The 19,560-nt window shown below is 36.7% G+C and overlaps 1 protein-coding gene and 1 non-coding gene across 7 annotated transcripts in view; both read left to right on the plus strand.

The window, feature by feature from the left end:
- Positions 1-19,560, plus strand: part of GALNT13 (polypeptide N-acetylgalactosaminyltransferase 13) — a 600,525-nt gene that overhangs the window by 48,412 nt on the left and 532,553 nt on the right. The gene's annotated exons all lie outside the window — the stretch shown is intronic.
- LOC123568224 (U6 spliceosomal RNA) lies at positions 1,435-1,541 on the plus strand. The gene has a single exon (XR_006691427.2). It is a non-coding gene; the product is annotated as a U6 spliceosomal RNA (small nuclear RNA).

Here is a 19,560-nt window from a genome sequence, read left to right on the forward strand (position 1 = left end):
TTGAGACAGAGTCTCCCTCTGTCGCCCAGGCTGGAGTGCAGTGGCATGATCTGGGCTCACTGCAACCTCCGTAATTCTCCTGCCTCAGCCTCCTGAGTAGCTGGGATTACAGGCGCCTGCCACTATGCTCGGCTAATTTTTGTATTTTTAATAGAGACGGGGTTTCACTGTGTTCACCAGGCTGGTCTCAACAGGCTGGTCTCAAACTCCTGCCCTCAGGTGATCCTCCCACATCGGCCTCCCAAAGTGCTGGAATTACAGGCGTGAGCCACCGGGCCTGGCCTGAAATACCATTTTTAGATTAGACATTTAAAAACAGAAAAAAAAAATTAAGTATGAGTTAATAGCCTTCATTAATTCAGACTGCTGCTTTTGTACATATCTTTGCCAGAAATGTGAAGCGAAAAGGAAAATAAAATGTTGATTGCTGTTCTGCTAGATTAATAGCAAATTATAATAGAACCGATTACATCAGTTATATACTACTACTATATTTGTTAAGTACTTTTTTGGCTTTTGAATAAAATCATACTCTACCTTGCTCACTTTTAACAGGGAAAGTATTTTCTTCATGTTGATTTGATTTTGGAATCTGATTTTTTGTTAAATCTCAATCATGATTTTTTAAAATTTCCAACTTTCATTTTTAAATTCAGGGGCACATGTGCAGGATGTACAGGTTTGTTACATAGGTAAATGTGTTCCATGGTGGTTTGCTGCACAGATCACCCCATCACCTATGTAATAAGCCCAGCATCCATTAGCTGTTCTTCCTGATGCACTCCCTCTTCCCAAACCCTAGCCTCAGATAGGCCCTGGTGTGTTTTGTTTGCCACCATATGTCTATGTGTTCTCATCCTTCAGCTCCCACTTATAAATGAGAACACATGGTATTTGGTTTTCTGTTCTGCATTAGTTTGCTAAAGATAATGGCCTCCAGCTCCATCCATATTCCTGCACAGGACATGATCTCATTCTTTTTTATGGCTGCATAATATTCTATGGTGTATATATACCACATTTTCTTTATCCAGTCTATTGTTGATGGACATTTAGATTGATTCCATGTTGTTCTGCAATGAACATATGTCTGTATGTATATTTATAATAGAACAGTTTATATTCCTTTGGGTATATACCCTATAATGAGATTGCTGGACCAAATGGCATTTCTGCCCTCTAGGTCTTAGAGGAATTGCCACACTGTCTTCCACAATGGTTGAACTAATTTACATTCTCGCCAAGTGTATAAGTGATCCTTTTTCTCCACACCTCGTCAGCATCTGTTGTTATTTTACTTTTTAATAATGGCCATTCTTATTGGTGGGAGATGGTATCTCATTGTGTTTTTGATTTGCATTTCTTTAATGATCAATGATGTTGAGCTTTTTTTCATGTTTGTTGGCCACGTGTATGTTTTCTTTTGAAAATGTCATGCTCACTTCGGCAGCACATATACTAAAATTGGAACGATACAGAGAAGATTAGCATGGCCCCTGCACAAAGATGACATGCAAATTTGTGAGGCGTTCCATATTTTTTCAGCAATATTCTATCTTCTGTTGCCTCTTCTGCTGATACCCAGGCAAACAGGGTCTGGAGTGGACCTCAAGCAATCTCCAACAGACCTACAGCTGAGGGTCCTGACTGTTAGAAGGAAAACTAACAAACAGAAAGGACACCCACACCAAAACCCCATCAGTAAGTCACCAGCATCAAAGACCAAAGGCAGATAAAACCACAAAGATGGGGAAAAACCAGGACAGAAAAGCTGGAAATTCAAAAAATCAGAGCACATCTCCCACCCGAAAGGAATGCAGCTCATCGCCAGCAACGGATCAAAGCTGGACAGAGAATGACTTCGATGAGTTAAGAAGGCTTCAGTCGATCAAACTTCTCAGACCTAAAGGAGAAACTACATACCCAGTGTAAAGAAACTAAAAATCTTGAAAAAAGAATGGAAGAATGGATAACTAGAATAATCAATGCAGAGAAGGCCATAAATGAACGGACAGAGATAAAAACCATGACACGAGAGATACGTGACAAATGCACAAGCTTCAGTAACTGACTTGATCAACTGGAAGAAAGAGTATCAATGATTGAAGATCAAATGAATGAAATGAAACGAGAAGAGAAGTCTAGAGAAAAAAAAAAAGGAAAAAGAAATGAACAAAGCCTCCAAGAAATATGGGATTATGTGAAAAGACCAAATCTATGTCTGATTGGTGTGCCTGAAAGTGAGGGGGAAAATGGAACCAAGTTGGAAAACACTCTTCAGAATATCATCCAAGAGAACTTCCCCAACCTAGTAAGGCAGGCCAACATTCAAATTCAGGAAATACAAAGAACGCCACAAAGATGCTCTTCGAGAAGAGCAACTCCAAGACACATAATTGTCAGATTCACCAAAGTTGAAATGAAGGAAAAACTGTTAAGGGCAGTCAGAGAGAAAGGTCGGGTTACCCACAAAGGGAAGCCCATCAGACTAACAGCAGATCTCTCGGCAGAAACTCTACAAGGCAAAAGAGAGTGGGGGCCAATATTCAACATTCTTAAAGAAAAGAATTTTAAACCCAGAATTTCATATCCAGCCAAACTAAGTTTCATAAGTGAAGGAGAAATAAAATCCTTTACAGACAAACAAATGCTTAGAGATTTTGTCACCACCAGGCCTGCCCTACAAGAGTCCCCGAAGGAAGCACTAAGCATGGAAAGGAACAACCGGTACCAGCCATTGCAAAAACATGCCAAAATGTAAAGACCATCGATGCTAGGAAGAAACTGCATCAACTAACGAGCAAAATAACCAGTTAATATCACAATGACAGGATCAAGTTCACACATATCAATATTAACCTTAAATGTAAATGGACTAAATGGTCCAATTGAAAGACACAGACTGGCAAATTGGATAAAGAGTCAAGACCCATCAGTTTGCTGTATCCAGGAGACCCATCTCACATGCAGAGACACACATAGGCTCAAAATAAAGGGATGGAGGAAGATCTACCAAGCAAATGGAGAACAAAAAAAAGCAGGGGTTGCAATCCTAGTCTCTGATAAAACAGACTTTAAACCAGCAAAGATCAAAAGAGACAAAGAAGGCCATTACATAATGGTAAAGGGATCAATTCAACAGGAAGAGTTAACTATCCTAAACATATATGCGCCCAATACAGGAGCACCTAGATTCATAAAGCAAGTCCTTAGAGACTTATAAAGAGACTTAGACTCCCATACAATAACAATGGGAGACTTCAACACCCTACTGTCAACATTAGACAGATCAACGAGACAGAAAGTTAACAAGGATATCCGGGAATTAAACTCAACTCTGCACCAAGCGGACCTGATAGACATCTACAGAACTCTCCACCTCCAATCAACAGATACATTCTTCTCAGCACCACATCACACTTATTCCAAAATTGACCACATAATTGGAAGTAAAGCACTCCTCAGCAAATGTAAAAGAACAGAAATTATAACAAACTGTCTCTCAGACCACAGTGCAATCAAACTAGAACTCAGGACTAAGAAACTCAATGAAAACTGCTCAACTACATGGAAACTGAACAACCTGCTCCTGAATGACTACTGGGTACATAACGAAATGAAGGCAGAAATAAAGATGTTCTTTGAAACCAATGAGAACAAAGATACAACATACCAGAATCTCTGGGACACATTTAAAGCAGTGTGTAGAGGGAAATTTATAGCACTAAATGCCCACAAGAGAAAGCAGGAAAGATCTAAAACTGACACCCTAACATCACAGTTAAAAGAACTGGAGAAGCAAGGGCAAACACATTCAAAAGCCAGCAGAAGGCAAGAAATAACTAAGATCAGAGCAGAACTGAAGGAGATAGAGACACAAAAAGCCCTCCAAAAATCAATGAATCCAGGAGCTGGTTCTTTGAAAAGATCAACAAAATTGATAGACTGCTAGCAAGACTAATAAAGAAGAAAAGAGAGAAGAATCAAACAGACGCAATAAAAAATGATAAAGGGGATATCACCACCAACCCCACAGAAATACAAATTACCATCAGAGAATGCTATAAACACCTCTATGCAAATAAACTAGAAAAACTAGGAGAAGTGGATAATTTCCTGGACACTTACACTCTCCCAAGACTAAACCAGGAAGAAGTTGAATCCCTGAATAGACCATTATCAGGCTCTGAAATTGAGGCAAAAATTAATAGCCTACCAACCAAAAGAAGTCCAGGACCGGATGGATTCACAGCCGAATTCTACTGGAGGTACAAGGAGGAGCTGGTACCATTCCTTCTGAAACTATCCCAATCAATAGAAAAAGAGGGAACCCTCCCTAACTCATTTTATGAGGCCAACATCATCCTGATACCAAAGCCTGGCAGAGACACAACAAAAAAAGAGAATTTTAGACCAATATCCCTGATGAACGTCGATGCAAAAATCCTCAGTAAAATACTGGCAAACCGAATCTAGCAGCACATCAAAAAGCTTATCCACCATGATCAAGTAGGCTTCATCCCTGGGATGCAAGGCTGGTTCAACATACACAAATCAATAAATGTAATCCAGCATATAAACAGAACCAAAACAAAAACCACATGATTATCTCAATAGATGCAGCAAAGGCCTTTGACAAAATTAAGTAGCCCTCCATGCTAAGAACTCTCAGTAAACTAGGTATTGATGGAACGTATCTCAAAATAATAAGAGCTATTTATGACAAACCCACAGCAAATATCATACTGAATGGGCAAAAACTGGAAGCATTCCCTTTGAAAACTGGCCCAAGACAGTGATGCCCTCTCTCACCACTTCTATTCAACATAATGTTGGAAGTTCTGGCTAGGGCAATTAGGCAAGAGAAAGAAATAAAGGGTATTCACTTAGGAAAAGAAGAAGTCAAAGTGTCCCTGTTTGCAGATGACATGATTGTATATTTAGATAACCCTATCCTCTCAGCCCAAAATCTCCTTAAGCTGGTAAGCAACATCAGCAAAGTCTCAGGAGACAAAATTAATATGCAAAATCACAAGCATTCTTATACACCAGTAACAGACAAACAGAGAGCCAAATCAGGAATGAACTTCCATTCACAATTGCTTCAAAGAGAATAAAATACCTAGGAATCCAACTTACAAGGGATGTAAAGGACCTCTTCAAGGAGAACTACAAACCACTGCTCAGTGAAATCAAAGAGGACACAAACAAATGGAAGAACATACCATGCTCATGGATAGGAAGAATCAATATCGTGAAAATGGCCATACTGCCCAAGGTAATTTATAGATTCAATGCCATCCCCATCAAGCTACCAATTACTTTCTTCACAGAATTGGAAAAAACTGCTTTAAAATTCATATGGAACCAAAAAAGAGCCCGCATTGCCAAGACAATCCTAAGTCAAAAAACAAAGCTGGAGGCATCATGCTACCTGACTTCAAACTATACTACAAGGCTACAGTAACCAAAACAGCATGGTACTGGTACCAAAACAGAGATATAGACCAATGAAACAGAACAGATCCCTCAGAAATAATACCACACATCTACAGCCATCTGATCTTTGACAAACCTGAGAAAAACAAGAAATGGGGAAAGGATTCCCTATTTAATAAATGGTGCTGGGAAAACTGGCTAGCCATAAGTAGAAAGCTGAAACTAGATCCTTTCCTTACTCCTTGTACAAAAATTAATGCTAGATGGATTAGAGACTTAAATGTTAGACCTAATACCATAAAAACCCTAGACGAAAACCTAGGTAATACCATTCACGACATAGGCATGGGCAAGGACTTCATGTCTAAAACACCAAAAGCAAAGGCAACAAAAGCCAAAATTGACAAATGGGATCTAATTAAACTAAAGAGCTTCTGGACAGCAAAAGAAACTACCATCAGAGTGAACAGGCAACCTACAGAATGGGAGAACATTTTTGCAATCTACTCATCTGACAAAGGGCTAATATCCAGAACCTATAAAGAACTCAAACAAATTTACAAAAAACAACCCCATCCAAAAGTGGGCAAAGGATATGAACGGACAGTTCTCAAAAGAAGACATGCACACAGCCAACAGATACATGAAAAAATGCTCGTCATCACTGGCCATCAGAGAAATGCAAATCAAAACCACAATGTGATACCATCTTACACCAGTTAGAATGACAGTCATTAAAAAGTCAGGAAACAACAGGTGCTGGAGAGGATGTGGAGAAATAGGAACACTTTTACACTGTTAGTGGGATTGTAAACTGGTTCAACCATTGTGGAAAACAGTATGGCGATTCCTTAAGGATCTAGAACTAGAAATACCATATGACCCAGTCATCTCATTACTGGGTATATACCCAAAGGATTATAAATCATGCTGCTATTAAGACACAGGCACATGTATATTTATTGTGGCACTATTCGCAATAGTAAAGACTTGAAATCACCCCAAATGTCTATCAGTGACAGACTGGATTAAGAAAATATGGCATATATACACCATGGAATACTATGCAGCCATAAAAAAGGATGAGTTTGTGTCCTTTGTAGGGACATGGATGCAGCTGGAAACCATCATTCTCAGCAAACTATCACAAGAACAGAAAAGCAAACACCGCATGTTCTCACTCATAGGTGGGAATTGAACAATGAGATCACTTAGATTCTGGAAGGGGAACATCACACCCTGGGGCCTATTATGGGGAGGGGGGAGAGGGAGGGATGACATTGAGAGTTATACCTGATGTAAATGATGAGTTGATGGGTGCTGACGAGTTGATGGGTGCAGCACAGCAACATGGCACAAGTATACATATGTAACAAACCTGCACGTTGTGCACATGTACCCTAGAACTTAAAGTATAATAGAAAAAAAAAAAAGAAAATGTCTGTTCATGTCCTTTGTGCACTTTTTGATGATGTTGTTTTTGGCTTGTAAATTTGCTTAAGTTCCTTATAGAGGTTAGATATTAGGCTTTTGTCAGATGGCTAGATTACAAAAATTTTCTCCCATTCTGTAGGTTGTCTGTTTATTTTGTTGATAATTTATTTTTTTGTGCAGAAGCTCTTTAGTTTAATTAGATCCCATTTGTCAATTTTTGCTTTTGTTGCAATTGCTTTGGCATCTTTGTCATGGAATCTTGGCCTGTGCCTATTTCCTGAATGGTATTGCCTGGGTTTTCTCCTAGGGGTTTTATAGTTTTGGGTTTGTATTCAAATCTTCAATCCATCTTGAGTTGATTTTTATATATGGTGTAAGATCCAGTTTCAGTTTTCTGCATATGACTAGCCAGTTCTCCCAGCACTATTTATTAAATAGGGAATGCTTTCCCCATTGTTCGTTTTTGTCAGGTTTGTCAAAGATCGGATAGTTGTATGTGTGCAGTCTTATTTCTGGTGTCTGTTCTTGTATCAGTACCATGCTGTTTTGGTTACTTTAGCTGTGTAGTATAGTTTGGCATCGGGTAGTGTGAAGCCTCTAGCTTTTTTTTTTTTTTGCTTAGGATTGTCTTGGCTATTCGGGCTCTTTTTTGGTTCCATATGAATTTTAAAATTCTTTTTTCTAATTCTGTGAGGAATGTCAATGGTAGTTTAATGAAAATAGCATTGAATCTATAAATTGCTCTAGGCAGGATGACCATTTTCACGATATTGATTCTTTCTATCTGTGAGCATGGAATGCTTTTCCATTTGTTTGTGTCATCTCTGATTTATTTTAGCAGTGCTTTATAGTTCTCCTTGAAGAGGTCCTTCATTTCCCTTGTTGGTTGTATTTCTAAGTATTTTATTCTTTTTGTGGCAGTTGTGAATGGAAGTTCATTCGTGATTAGGTTGTATGCCTGTCGTTGGTGTATAGGAATGCTAGCAATTTTTGCACATTGATTTTGTATCCTGAAACTTTGCTAAAGTTGCTTATCAGATTAAGAAGCTTTTGGGCTGAGATGATGGAGTTTTCTAGATATAGGATCATGTTACCTGCGAATGAAGATAGTTTGACTTCCTCTTTTCCTATTCTAATACCTTTATTTCTTTCTCTTGCCTGTCAATCATGATTTTTTTCAAATTGTTGTACACCATTGATAGGAGACATTGCTTTTCTAAAGCAAAAATCACTAAGGGTTTCAGATACCTCAAGTTGCAGGTGATTTTAATCTAAATCATATTAAAAAAATAATGTTCTGGGGTTCAAGTATGTATGATTTCAATACATTAAAGTTTATTTACATGAGATGAATATACAATTTATTGGTGTTTTTTCTTTTCTAAAGATTTAACTGGATTTGAGGGAAATACAGGCTGCAATGGTGAGAATAGTTAGAAGTGAGTACTCTTTTCCACTTTCAATAATCACTTTTAAATATGGTCCTGATGGATTTAAGGTTGTATTTGTTTGAAACAAAATCCACATATACAACTAGAAAGAGATAGTTCCTGAATTTTGGTTATGAGTCCAGGTTTGAAAAGTTAGCCATTTTCTTCAAAAGAATGTGAAGTTTTAAAATAATTTCACATTTGAGGCAAACTTTTATCTTTCTGGAGTCTGTAATACTAGAGACTAGTAAAAGTTAGAATTTTGGAAGCAGATTACTTAAATCAGGCTTCGTTTTAATGGGGAATTCTGTCTTCCTTTTTTTTCTCATTTATTTCATTTTATGAATAACCCTTGACAGTTCTTTGGGTCTATTGGTCTATGTTTGCATTGTTTTCATGACTGTGTGCGTGCCATGTGCTCACATACACATCGACACAAATAGCAGATGAGTCAGAAATTTAGTCTGTATCACTATTTATTGGTGATTTTCTTATTACTTTAAATTAAAACACATATCTTCCCCATTATTCAGATAATAGATACTATTTCTAGTTACTATATAAAAATCACAAAGCTAATTAGAGAAACACAATGAAAATTCCCACATTTGCGCATGTTTTTTCCAGTGCTTGTATATGAATAAGTTAAAAACCAGTTACAATCATAGTGCATATGTAAGTAGACATTGTAATTTTAAAAAATAGTGTCATAATATCTCTTACCTTAAGGTAAGCCTTTTCTCAATATGGGGTATTTAAAAGAATGTCCAGTGGAGAAATTACTAGTTCGAAGTATATGATATTTTTAAGAAAATAGGTCAAAAATCTTATTTTTAATAAATGCTATTTCTTTCCAAAAATGTTTTTACCAATTTATATTTCCATCTGCAAAGAAAGAAAGGACCCATTTATCCCGTCTTTGCTAAAATATAATTTTGTTACAAATAGTGTTTAATTTTAATTTATAGTCCTTAATATGCACAATTATTAATTAAATTAATTAGAAGTTTTGCGAGACGATAGGGGAAATGTTGCTTTGTTTACAGGTTGGATTTTCATGTGCTTGTACACATAGTGGTAATCTCTGCTTACCTGTTACATCTTACATTACATTTTTCCCTTTCTCCTATATTTGTGGCAGATTTTCTTATTTTATAGCTTCTCTGTGTTTTCTATTAATGGATTATACACTCCATTATATTAGTTGCTTTATATTGATTAACAAATTATCATCTTTAGCAATGTTATATGACAAGTTTGCTTTGCTAATAAGAATATGAATTTTAAGTCCATGGGGACTTGATACTTTTACTTTACTGTTAATTAATTGGTGAGTATTCAATATTTGGAATATTTAGTTCTTTATGTAATTATTTACTTCTTTCCTCTAATTGCCTGTCTTTTAAGGCACTTAACTTATGATTAATAACTTTACCAGGAAGTTTGCAGGAAAAAAACCAAAGCTGCTAATCAAATTATGAAGTACGTTCATATAAGCTTTAATGAGTTGTTTTGTTTTTTTCCCCAGAAGGAGAAAATGACTATTTCACCTATTAATACTTTATTATCTAGTTTAAGAAAAGAGTGCATTTGTTCCATGGATAAGGTGTAATAAAAAATCAATCATTAAAATATAGGAGCAGACAAATATAACTTCGTTTACATTTTTGCAATTTTAGTATGCCTCTAGAGTACCCTGTAAAGCCCCTTCTTCATCTCTCCTTTGTGCTACTAGGGGTTCTTTTGTGTCTAGGGTTCTGTGCTTTTGTTTGACTTTACTTCACTTTCTATCCCCCATTAATTGTCAACCAGACTAGTCGGAGTGACTCTGACATAATTTTACAAGATAACATAATATTATTCCTCATTATTTTCTATAAATAAATGTCCCTGTTTTGAAATAGAAGACTACATAAGAAATAACCACATTATTCTACACATTTCAAAGAAAGAACACTTGTAATACATTCCTTACATATTTTGTCATGAAGAATTCAGAAGCCTTAAGGCCAACTAGGAAGCTGAGGTTTAGATTTTCTAATGGTTTGATGTCTCAGTGGAAACGTTTATTTTCTTTTTAATCAGGAGATTTATGGCAGAAGATAGCCAGCTAGCTGACAGATGTCTACTGGGAACCGTCTAAATGCTCTAGTGTTGTTTTAAATCTCTAGTTTTATATCTACTTGAACATTCTGAATTTTTCCCTTCCCCTCTTGGTGACTATTAATGAACAAGCTTGAACCATTAGTTTGCCATGTTATAAGATGAATACTGAGCAGTCATTAAATGCTATATCAAATGAACCACGAGAAATTTTTAGGTTGATGAATAGGATTTTAAAAATCACTTAATTTCATTATGTTTTTGAGGCTCATATATTCCTTTTTAAAAGCTTTCTTTATGAGGACTTCTTAATTTCATTATATTTTAATAATTATCTATTCCTTTTAAAGCCCCACTATCATATATTTTAGGTTTTGACAGCCATAGCATCTTCATAGAGTGAATATCCCTAAATTCAAGCATGGCTGAAGGGAGCTCTGTGCAACAAATTGCCTTGATATGCAAGGCATCTGCCTTATAAAAATGTTACTGCTTTCTAAACATTCTCTGTAAATTTAGCTCCACCCTTATTTCACTCACTCTATGGCCAAGTATTGTTTGTCACTTCATTCTCTCAACATTAGTAGTTATGTATAAAAACTATCTGTTAAGAGTTTTACATATTGGAATTACTCCATATGTTTCATACATCATTTTCTTATCCCTAATCCACTGCTCTTGTCTATCTCCCCTCCTGGATCCTAAGACAGAAGGCAGGAATACTGTCTTGTTGTCTGTTTTATTTCATTCTCATATTTCTTTTTATTTAATTCAAGAGAAAAGTTGAAAATACATCACAGAACCTGCCTATCAGATATGGTGTGGTCGAGTGGGCCACAGCACTGGTATCACCCCAGGTTGTTAGACATGTGCTATCTCTGGGCTTATCCCAGACCTACTCTATTGAAATCTGCATTTTATTTTATTTTTCTTTCCAACATTTATTTTAGGTTTACGGGGGCAGGTGGAGGTTTGTTACATGGGTAAATTACATGTTGTGGAGGTTTGGTGTGCAGATTATTTCATCACCCAGGTAATGAGAATAGTACCCAAAAGGTAGTTTTTCAGTTCTTAACCTCCTCATACCCTCCACCTTCAAGTAGGCCCTTGTGTCTATTTTTTCTCCTTTATGTCTATGTGTACTCAATATTTAGCTTACACTTATAAGTAACAACATGCTGTATTTGGTTTTTCTGTTCCAGTGTTAATTCTCTTAGGACAATGGTCTCCAGCTCCATCCATGTTGCTATAAAAGACACGGTTTCATTTTTTTGTGGCTGTATAATATTCCATGGTGTATATGTAGCACATTTTCTTTATTTAGTCTACCAGTGATGGGCATCTAGGTTGATTCCATGTCATTGCTATTGTGAGTAGTGCTGCAATGGACATACACACATATATATATATCTTAATAGTAAAATGATTTATATTCCTTTGGGTATATACCTACTAATGAAATTGCTATGTCAAATGGTAGTTCTGTTTTAAACTCCTTGAGAAATCTTCAAAATGTTTTCCCCATTGGCAGAACTAATTTACATTCTCATTAGCAGTGTATAAACGTTCCCTTTTCTCTGCAACTTCACCAGCATCTGTTATTTTTGAATTGTTAATAGCCATTCTGACTGGTGTAAGGTGGTATCTCATTGTGGTTTTGATTTGCATTTCTCTAATTATTAGTGATGTTTATCATTTTTTCTTATGTTTGTGGGTCACATGCATGCCTTCTTTTGAGAAGTATCTGTTCATGTCCTTTGTCCACTTTTTAATGGGGTTTGTTTTTTGCTTGTTTATTTAAGTTCCTTATAGATTCTGAATATTAGACTTCTGATGGATGTGTAGTTTGTAGATATATTCTTCATTTCTGAGGGTTGTGAAGGTTGTCTGTTTGTTGTCTGCTTTGCAGAGGCTCTTTAATTAAGCCCCACTTGGCAATTTTTGTTTTTGTTGCAATTGCTTTTGGCATCTTCATCATGAAATCTTTGCCAGGACCTATGTCCAGAGTAGTATTTCCTAGGTTATCTTCTAGAGTTTTTATAGTTTTAGGTTTTGCATTTAAGTCTATAGTCTATCTTGAGTTGACTTTTACATATGGTGAGAGGAATTTCAATTTTCTGCATATGCCTAGACAGTTATCTCAGCATCATTTATTGAATAGGAAGTCCATTCCTCATTGCTAGTTTTTTTTTGACGTTGTTGAAGATCAGATGACTATAAGTGTATGGCTTTATTCCTGGGTTCTTTCTTCTGTTCCACTGGTCTATGTCTGTTTTCGTACCAGTAAGTACCACGCTGTTTTGGTTACTGTAGTCTTGTGGTATAGTTTGAAGTCAGGTAGTGTGATTCCTCTGACTTTGTTTTTCTTGCTTAGTATTGCTTTGGCTATCTGGGCTCTTATTTGGTTCCACATGAACTTTAGAATAGGTTTTTTTTTTCTAATTCTGTGATGAATGTCCTTGGTGGTTTGATGGGATTGGTATTGAATCTGTAAATGGCTTTGGGCAGTATGGCCATTTTATCAGTATTGATTCTTCCATATTCATGAGCATAGACTGTTTAACCATTGTATCATCTCTGATTTCTTTCAGCAGTGTTTTGTAATTCTCAATGTAGAGATATTTCATTGCCCTGGGTAGCTGTATTGCTGTATTCCTAAGTGTGTGTGTGTGTGTGTGTGTGTGTGTGTGTGTGTGTGTGTGTGTCGTGAATGGGATTGCCTCTTTGATTTAGATCTCAGCTCTGACATTATCGGTGTATAAAAGTGCTACTGATTTTTGTACATTGATTTTATATGCTGAAGCTTTGCTGAAGTTGTTCATCAGACCTAGTAGCCTTTTAGCAGAGACTGTAGGGTTTTCTAGTATAAAATCCTATTGTCCACAAACAGAGATAGTTTTATTTCCTCTCTTTCTATTTGGATAGTTTATTTCTCTCTCTTACTTGATTATTCTCACTAGGACTCCCAGTATGATGCTGAATATGAGTAGTGAGAGTGGGCTTCCTTGTCTTCTTCTAGAACTTAAGGAGAACGTTTCCAACTTTTGCCTATTCAGCGTGATGTTGGCTGTGGTTTTGTCATAGGTGGCTCTTATTTTAAGGTGCATTCATTTCATGCCTAGTTTGTTGAAGGTTTTTAACATGAAGGCATATTGAATTTTATTGAAAGCCTTTTTTGTGTCTATCAAGATGATCATGTGGTTTTTATTTTTTGTTCTGTTTATGTGTTGAAGCACATTTATTGATTCACGTATATTGAACCAACCTTGCATCCTAGGGATAAAACCTACTTGATCACAGTGCATTAACTTTTCGATGTGCTGCTGGATTCAGTTTGTTAGTATGTTGCTTTTACCTCTATGAAGATTTTTACATCTATGGTCATCATGGATATTGACCTGATGTTTTCTCCTTTCATTGTGTTTGTTTTTAGGTTTTGGTATGATAATGATACTGGCCTCACAGAGTAAGTTAGGGAGGATTTCTTCCTCTTCAATTTTTGGGAAGAGATTCAGTAAGATTGGCACCAGTTCTTTATAGGTCTGGTAGAATTCGACTGTTAGTCCCTCTTATCCAGGGCTTTATTTGGTTGGTAGGTTTTTTATTACTTATTCAATTTTGGAACTCACCCGGGAATTTATCCATTTTTTCTGTTTTCTAGTTTGTGTTAATAGAGGTGTTTACAATAGTGTCTGAGGGTTTTTTGTATTTCTGTGCATTCAGTGACAATGTCTCCTTTGTCACTTATGATTGTGTTTAATTTTCTATCCCTTTTTATTATTCTAATTAGTGGTTTATTAATCTTATTTATTTTTTCAAAGAACCAACTTTTGGCTTCATTGATCTTTTCTATGGTTTTTCACATCTAAATTTAGTTTAGTTTAGCTCTGTTTCTGTTTATTTCCTTCCTTCTGCTTGCTTTGAAGTCAGTTTGCCCTTGTTTTACTCATTCCTTTAGGAGTGATGTTATGTTGTTAATTTGAGATCTTTTAAACTTTTTCATGTGTGCTATAAACTTTCTTCTTAATACTGCTTTAGCTGTGTCCCAGAGATTCTGGCATGTTACATCTTTGTTTTTCTTAGTTTCAAAGAATTTCTTGATTTCTACCTCAATTTCATTGTTTGCCCAAAAGTCATTCAAGAGCAGGTTAATTTCCATGTAACTGCTTTTGACAGATCTTCTTTTTTTTTTTTCTTTTTTTGAGACGGAGTCTGGCTCTTGTCACCCAGCCTCGAGTGCAATGGCACAATCTTGGCTCGCTGCAACCTCTGCTTCCTGGGTTCAAGTGATCTTCTGCCTCAGCCTTCCCAGTAGCTGAGATTACAGGGTCCTGCCACCATGCCTGACTAATTTTTGTATTTTTAGTAGAGATGGGATTTCACCATGTTGGCCAGGCTGGTCTCAAACTCCTGACCTCAGGTGATCCTCCCACGCTGGCTTGCCAAAATGCTGGGATTACAGGCATGAGCCACTGTGCCTGGCCCAATTGATGTCTATTTTTATTGCTCTGTGTTTTGAGAGTGTGGCTGGTGTGATTTCAGCTTTTAAAAAATTTGTTTATAATTGCTTTATGGGTGAACATGTGATTGATTTTAGAGTATTTGCCATGTGCAGATGAAAAGGATATATCTTCTGTTTTTAAGGGGTGAAGAGTTCTGTATATGTCTGTTAGGTACATTTGGTCAAATGTTGAGTTCAGGTCCTGAATTTCTTCGTTAGTTTTCTGCCTAAATGATCTGTCTAATACTGTTCGTTGCATGTTGAAGTCTCCCATTGTTATTGTGTGGTTATCTAAGTCTCTTTGTAGATTCCTAAGAAGAGAATTTCTGTGTCCCAGTGTTGGTAGCAAATATAATGTCCTTCTTTTGTCTTTTTTGATCTTTGTTGCTTTAAAGTCTGTTTTGTCTGAAATTAGAATAGCAGCTCAATATTTTTTTGGCTTTCCATTTGCTTGGTAGATTATTGTCCATACCTTTACTTTGAGCCTATGGGTATCATTGCATGTGAGATGAGTCTCCTGAAGTCAGCATATGATTGAGTCTTGCTTCTTTATCCAAATCTTCACTTTGTGCCTGTTAAGTGGGATGTTTATCCTGTTAAGTGGGAATGTTTAGCCTCTTTATGTTTAAGGTAAGTACTGATATGTGTAGATTTGATCCTGTCATCATGTTGTTATAGTAGCTTGTTGTTATGTAAATTTGATCATGGTAGGTATTTTATAGTGTCAGTGGGCTATTTATTTAAGTGGGTTTGTGTGTGTGTGTGTGTGTGTGTGTGTGTGTCGAGTAATGGTCTTTCATTTTCATGTTTAGCACTCCCTTAAAGACCTCTTGTAAGGTGGGTCTGGTGATGACAAATTCCATGAGCTTGTCTGAAAAGGATTTTATTTTTCTTTCTCTTATGAAGCTTCATTTGGCTGGATAGGAAATTCTTAGTTGGACTTTCTTTTCTTTAAGAATGCTGAATATAGGTCCCACAATCTCTTCTGGCTTATAAGGTTTCTACTGAAAGGTCCATTATTAACCTGATGGTGTTCCATTTGTAGGTGACCTGCCCCTCCTCTCTAGTTGCCTTTAACATTTTTTTGTGTGTGTTGACCTTGGAGAATCTGATGACTGCATGTCTTGGGGATGGTTGTCTTTTATAGTATCTCAGAGGATTTTTCTGAATTTATCTTTAGTGCCTTAGCATGGTGTTGGCACTTATGTGGGCACTAAATTGTATCTGTAGGATAAATGAAAGGAATATTTTAGTTTTTGTAATTAAGGGGGTTGTTTTATTCTTAAAGTAATATATGCTTATAGTAAAAATTCAAGCTTACAGAAGACTGCAAATTCTGTTGTTCAGAGATTACCAAGTTTAGTGAGTGTATCTTTCTAGAAATTTTCTGGAAATATGAAAATTTACACAGACACACATACATATTTCCTGCTTTTTCTGTGTGTGATGATTTCAGGTCTGTGAAGGGTCTGGAATTTGATTTCACCTCACATAAAAGCTAAAAGTTAGCTTGTTATTATTTCATGGATTTTGGCAGAATAGACTTCTGTATTAGAGCAAAGGACATTTTTTACTCATGGCACAGGAAGTACATGAGCCATCAGATGTCACCTATCAATGCAGTTTGTCACATATTGGTCTTTTCACACATGCTTGCGTATAGGAATATCCATTCTATGAAGATGGTATGACTATAGAAGTACAATATGTATTTGTGTGAGTTCCACTTGCTTCCTGTGTTTGTCCCAGATGGGACAAACAGTAGCCATTTTTTCTCACCTCCTTTTTCAATATTCCTTACTTCAAACACAATTATGAAAAGTGTCCTGGAGTGTTTGGGGCCTTGAATTGTTGGCATCCCCAGCAAGAAGTATTAGGAATTTATGAGAGTAGAGGAATGTCTCTCAATGATATCCACTCTTGATCTTCCATAATGTTGGCTTCTTGTGAATTTTCATGTGAGTATGGCACTCCATTGAACACCCTAAATAATGTGACAGTGGCTGGGGTAAGATTCACTTAGTTTTTCCTCATACAGTATTTACATAAGGCTATTATGAACAGAACTTCTAACAACAGGATTAGGCCAACCTGGAGTTTTGACTTTACTCATGTTTCCCCATGGTCCTGTACTCAGTCACCGTAAATAAATCTAAGAGGATATCAATAGGTTTTATTCTATAAAGCCAAACTGTAGTAGTCTAAGAACAATGTATTATCCAGCACAACTGATACAAGGGAGTTTACATATAACTGCTTATCTTTGTTCACCGTTGCAATAGATGATTTAATAGAATCTGAATTTCCATGGAGAGAGAGTCCATGGCTCACTCTGCCCATGTACAAATATATAGCCCAAAGGGATACAAGTCTGTCCAATCAGGATTTTTTATTAAACTTTATTTGGATCATCATTACGTTGGTCTGATTAAGCATGTGCCATGTCACTGAAGAGTTGTAGCCTGGATTGTATACATGGCATAAGCCAAAGTGCTCAGATATCAGGAGAAGCAAGTGAATTTCTATCAGCCAGATAGAAAAAATGTTATGCAAGTTCTTGTGTTTGTTTAGGTGGGAGGAAGGGTATCTTTTTGGGAGCAGCCATTTATGGCATCAGGCACAGCAGAGCAGTTTAGGACTGGCCATGCCCACATGAGTTTTTCTGTTTCATAGCACTTGGAAGAGATGACAAATGGAACAGCAGGCTGGATTGTCAGCCACAGATGCTACTTCACTCAGGCAGGCCATATGATTATTTTGCCAGGCTCTGATTCTGGAGCTAGGTGACAAACACAGCGTTAATTAACCCATCCTCTTCCCCACAGCTCTTGGTGTACAAGCCATTTCTTCCCCAGATGTCAGAATTATTGCTTTCTCTACAGCCATGAAATTTTGTGTGCCCTATTTCAGTATAACTTTGCTTTTCTTCTCTCCAGTCCTCTATTAATCTAACCCAGAGCTTTCATATGAAAGTGTTAAATGCAAGCGGAACAGAGACATTTTTACAAAATATATAGAGACCCATTATACCTCCCATGTTTGCCCACATAGGCCATGGTAGAGGGATTCAGTTAGCAGTAATGTTAGCCATCTGTGTTTGCAGTTTCTGCATTCACAGATTCAAGTAACCTTGGATTGAATATATTTGCAAAAGAACACAGTAAAAGTAGAAACACAACAATAAAATCACAGATAAAAACAATTTAGCATAACAACTATTTACATAGCACTTACATTGTATTAGGTGTTATAAATAATCTAGAAATGACTTAAGGACTACAGGAATATGTGCATAGGTTATATAAAAATACTATACCATTTTATGTAATAGACTTGAGTATTGAGTTTGGAAAATCTAATACCTTGACTATCATTATATTATTAGGTGGCCTTTGCAACAAACGGCACAACATTGCCAGACTGTAGATGGGTCTGGAAACCAGCAAATATGACCCAGTTTAGTTTCATGGGCCATAGTGGTATGGCTGGAAGTGACTGATTGGCCTGAAACAGCAGCCCTGTAACCTGAAACCAGGTAGGATGGTGATGTAGGCACCTTTATCAAAGAGAGCCATAAATATTCTTATTCCTGCCATCCCTTCTTAGTGTTGACCAATACTTGTGTTTCAGGCCAAGGATAGGATTTACAATTTATTTTAAATGTGATAGAAGCTGTTGATCAATAATGAGCAGAACAGGGAAGATAACTAATTAAATTAAATTATTATTATTATTTTTTGAGACAGAGTCTTACTCTGTCGCCCAGGCTGGAGTGCAGTGGCATGATCTCGGCTCACTGCAACCTGCACCTACAATGTGCAACCTGCACGTTCAAGCGATTCTCCTGCCTCAGCCTCCTGAGTAGCTGGGACTACAGGCATGCGCCACCAGGCCTGGCTAATTTTTTGCATTTTCAATAGAGACGGGGTTTCACTGTGTTAGCCAGGATGGTCTCGATCTCCTGACCTTGTGATCTGCCCACCTCGGCCTCCTAAAGTGCTGGGATTACAGGTGTGAGCAAATGCGCCCAGCCATTAAATTTAAGTTTTAACAGGAACCACCTGCCTTTTGTGTGAAGAATAGATTATAATGGGGGTACATTTAAGATGCTAAGGCATAGCAGATTATCAAGCAATTCTATACCTAGGTATATACCCAAACAATGAAAACATGTCTACAGAAAATTTGTATGTAAATGTTCACAGCTTAAATTTTTCATAATAGTCAAAAGTAGAAATAACATAAATGTGCATCCACTGATGAATGGATAAATAAAATATATATAGCTGTATAATGGAATATTATTTGGCAATAAAAAGAAATGAAGTACTCGTATATGCTACAATGTGAATGAACACTGAAAACATTGTGCTAAGTGAGAGAAGACAGTCATGAAGGCAACATATTGTATGATTCAATTTATATGAAACATTCAAAATAGGAAAATTCATAGACAATGTATCAGATTAGTGATTACCTATGTCTATGGATGATGGTAGGATTTAGGGTTCTAGCAAAGGGGAGTGGTTTACTTTTTGAGAAAAGGAAATACTCTAAAATTAATTGTGGTGATAGACACACAACTGTGTGACTATATTGCATTGTATACTTTGAATAATACAATGAGTGAATTATCAGATATATGAATTATAT

The sequence above is a fragment of the Macaca fascicularis genome, chromosome 12 (assembly GCF_037993035.2).
Source record: "Macaca fascicularis isolate 582-1 chromosome 12, T2T-MFA8v1.1".
Taxonomy (NCBI): domain Eukaryota; kingdom Metazoa; phylum Chordata; class Mammalia; order Primates; family Cercopithecidae; genus Macaca; species Macaca fascicularis.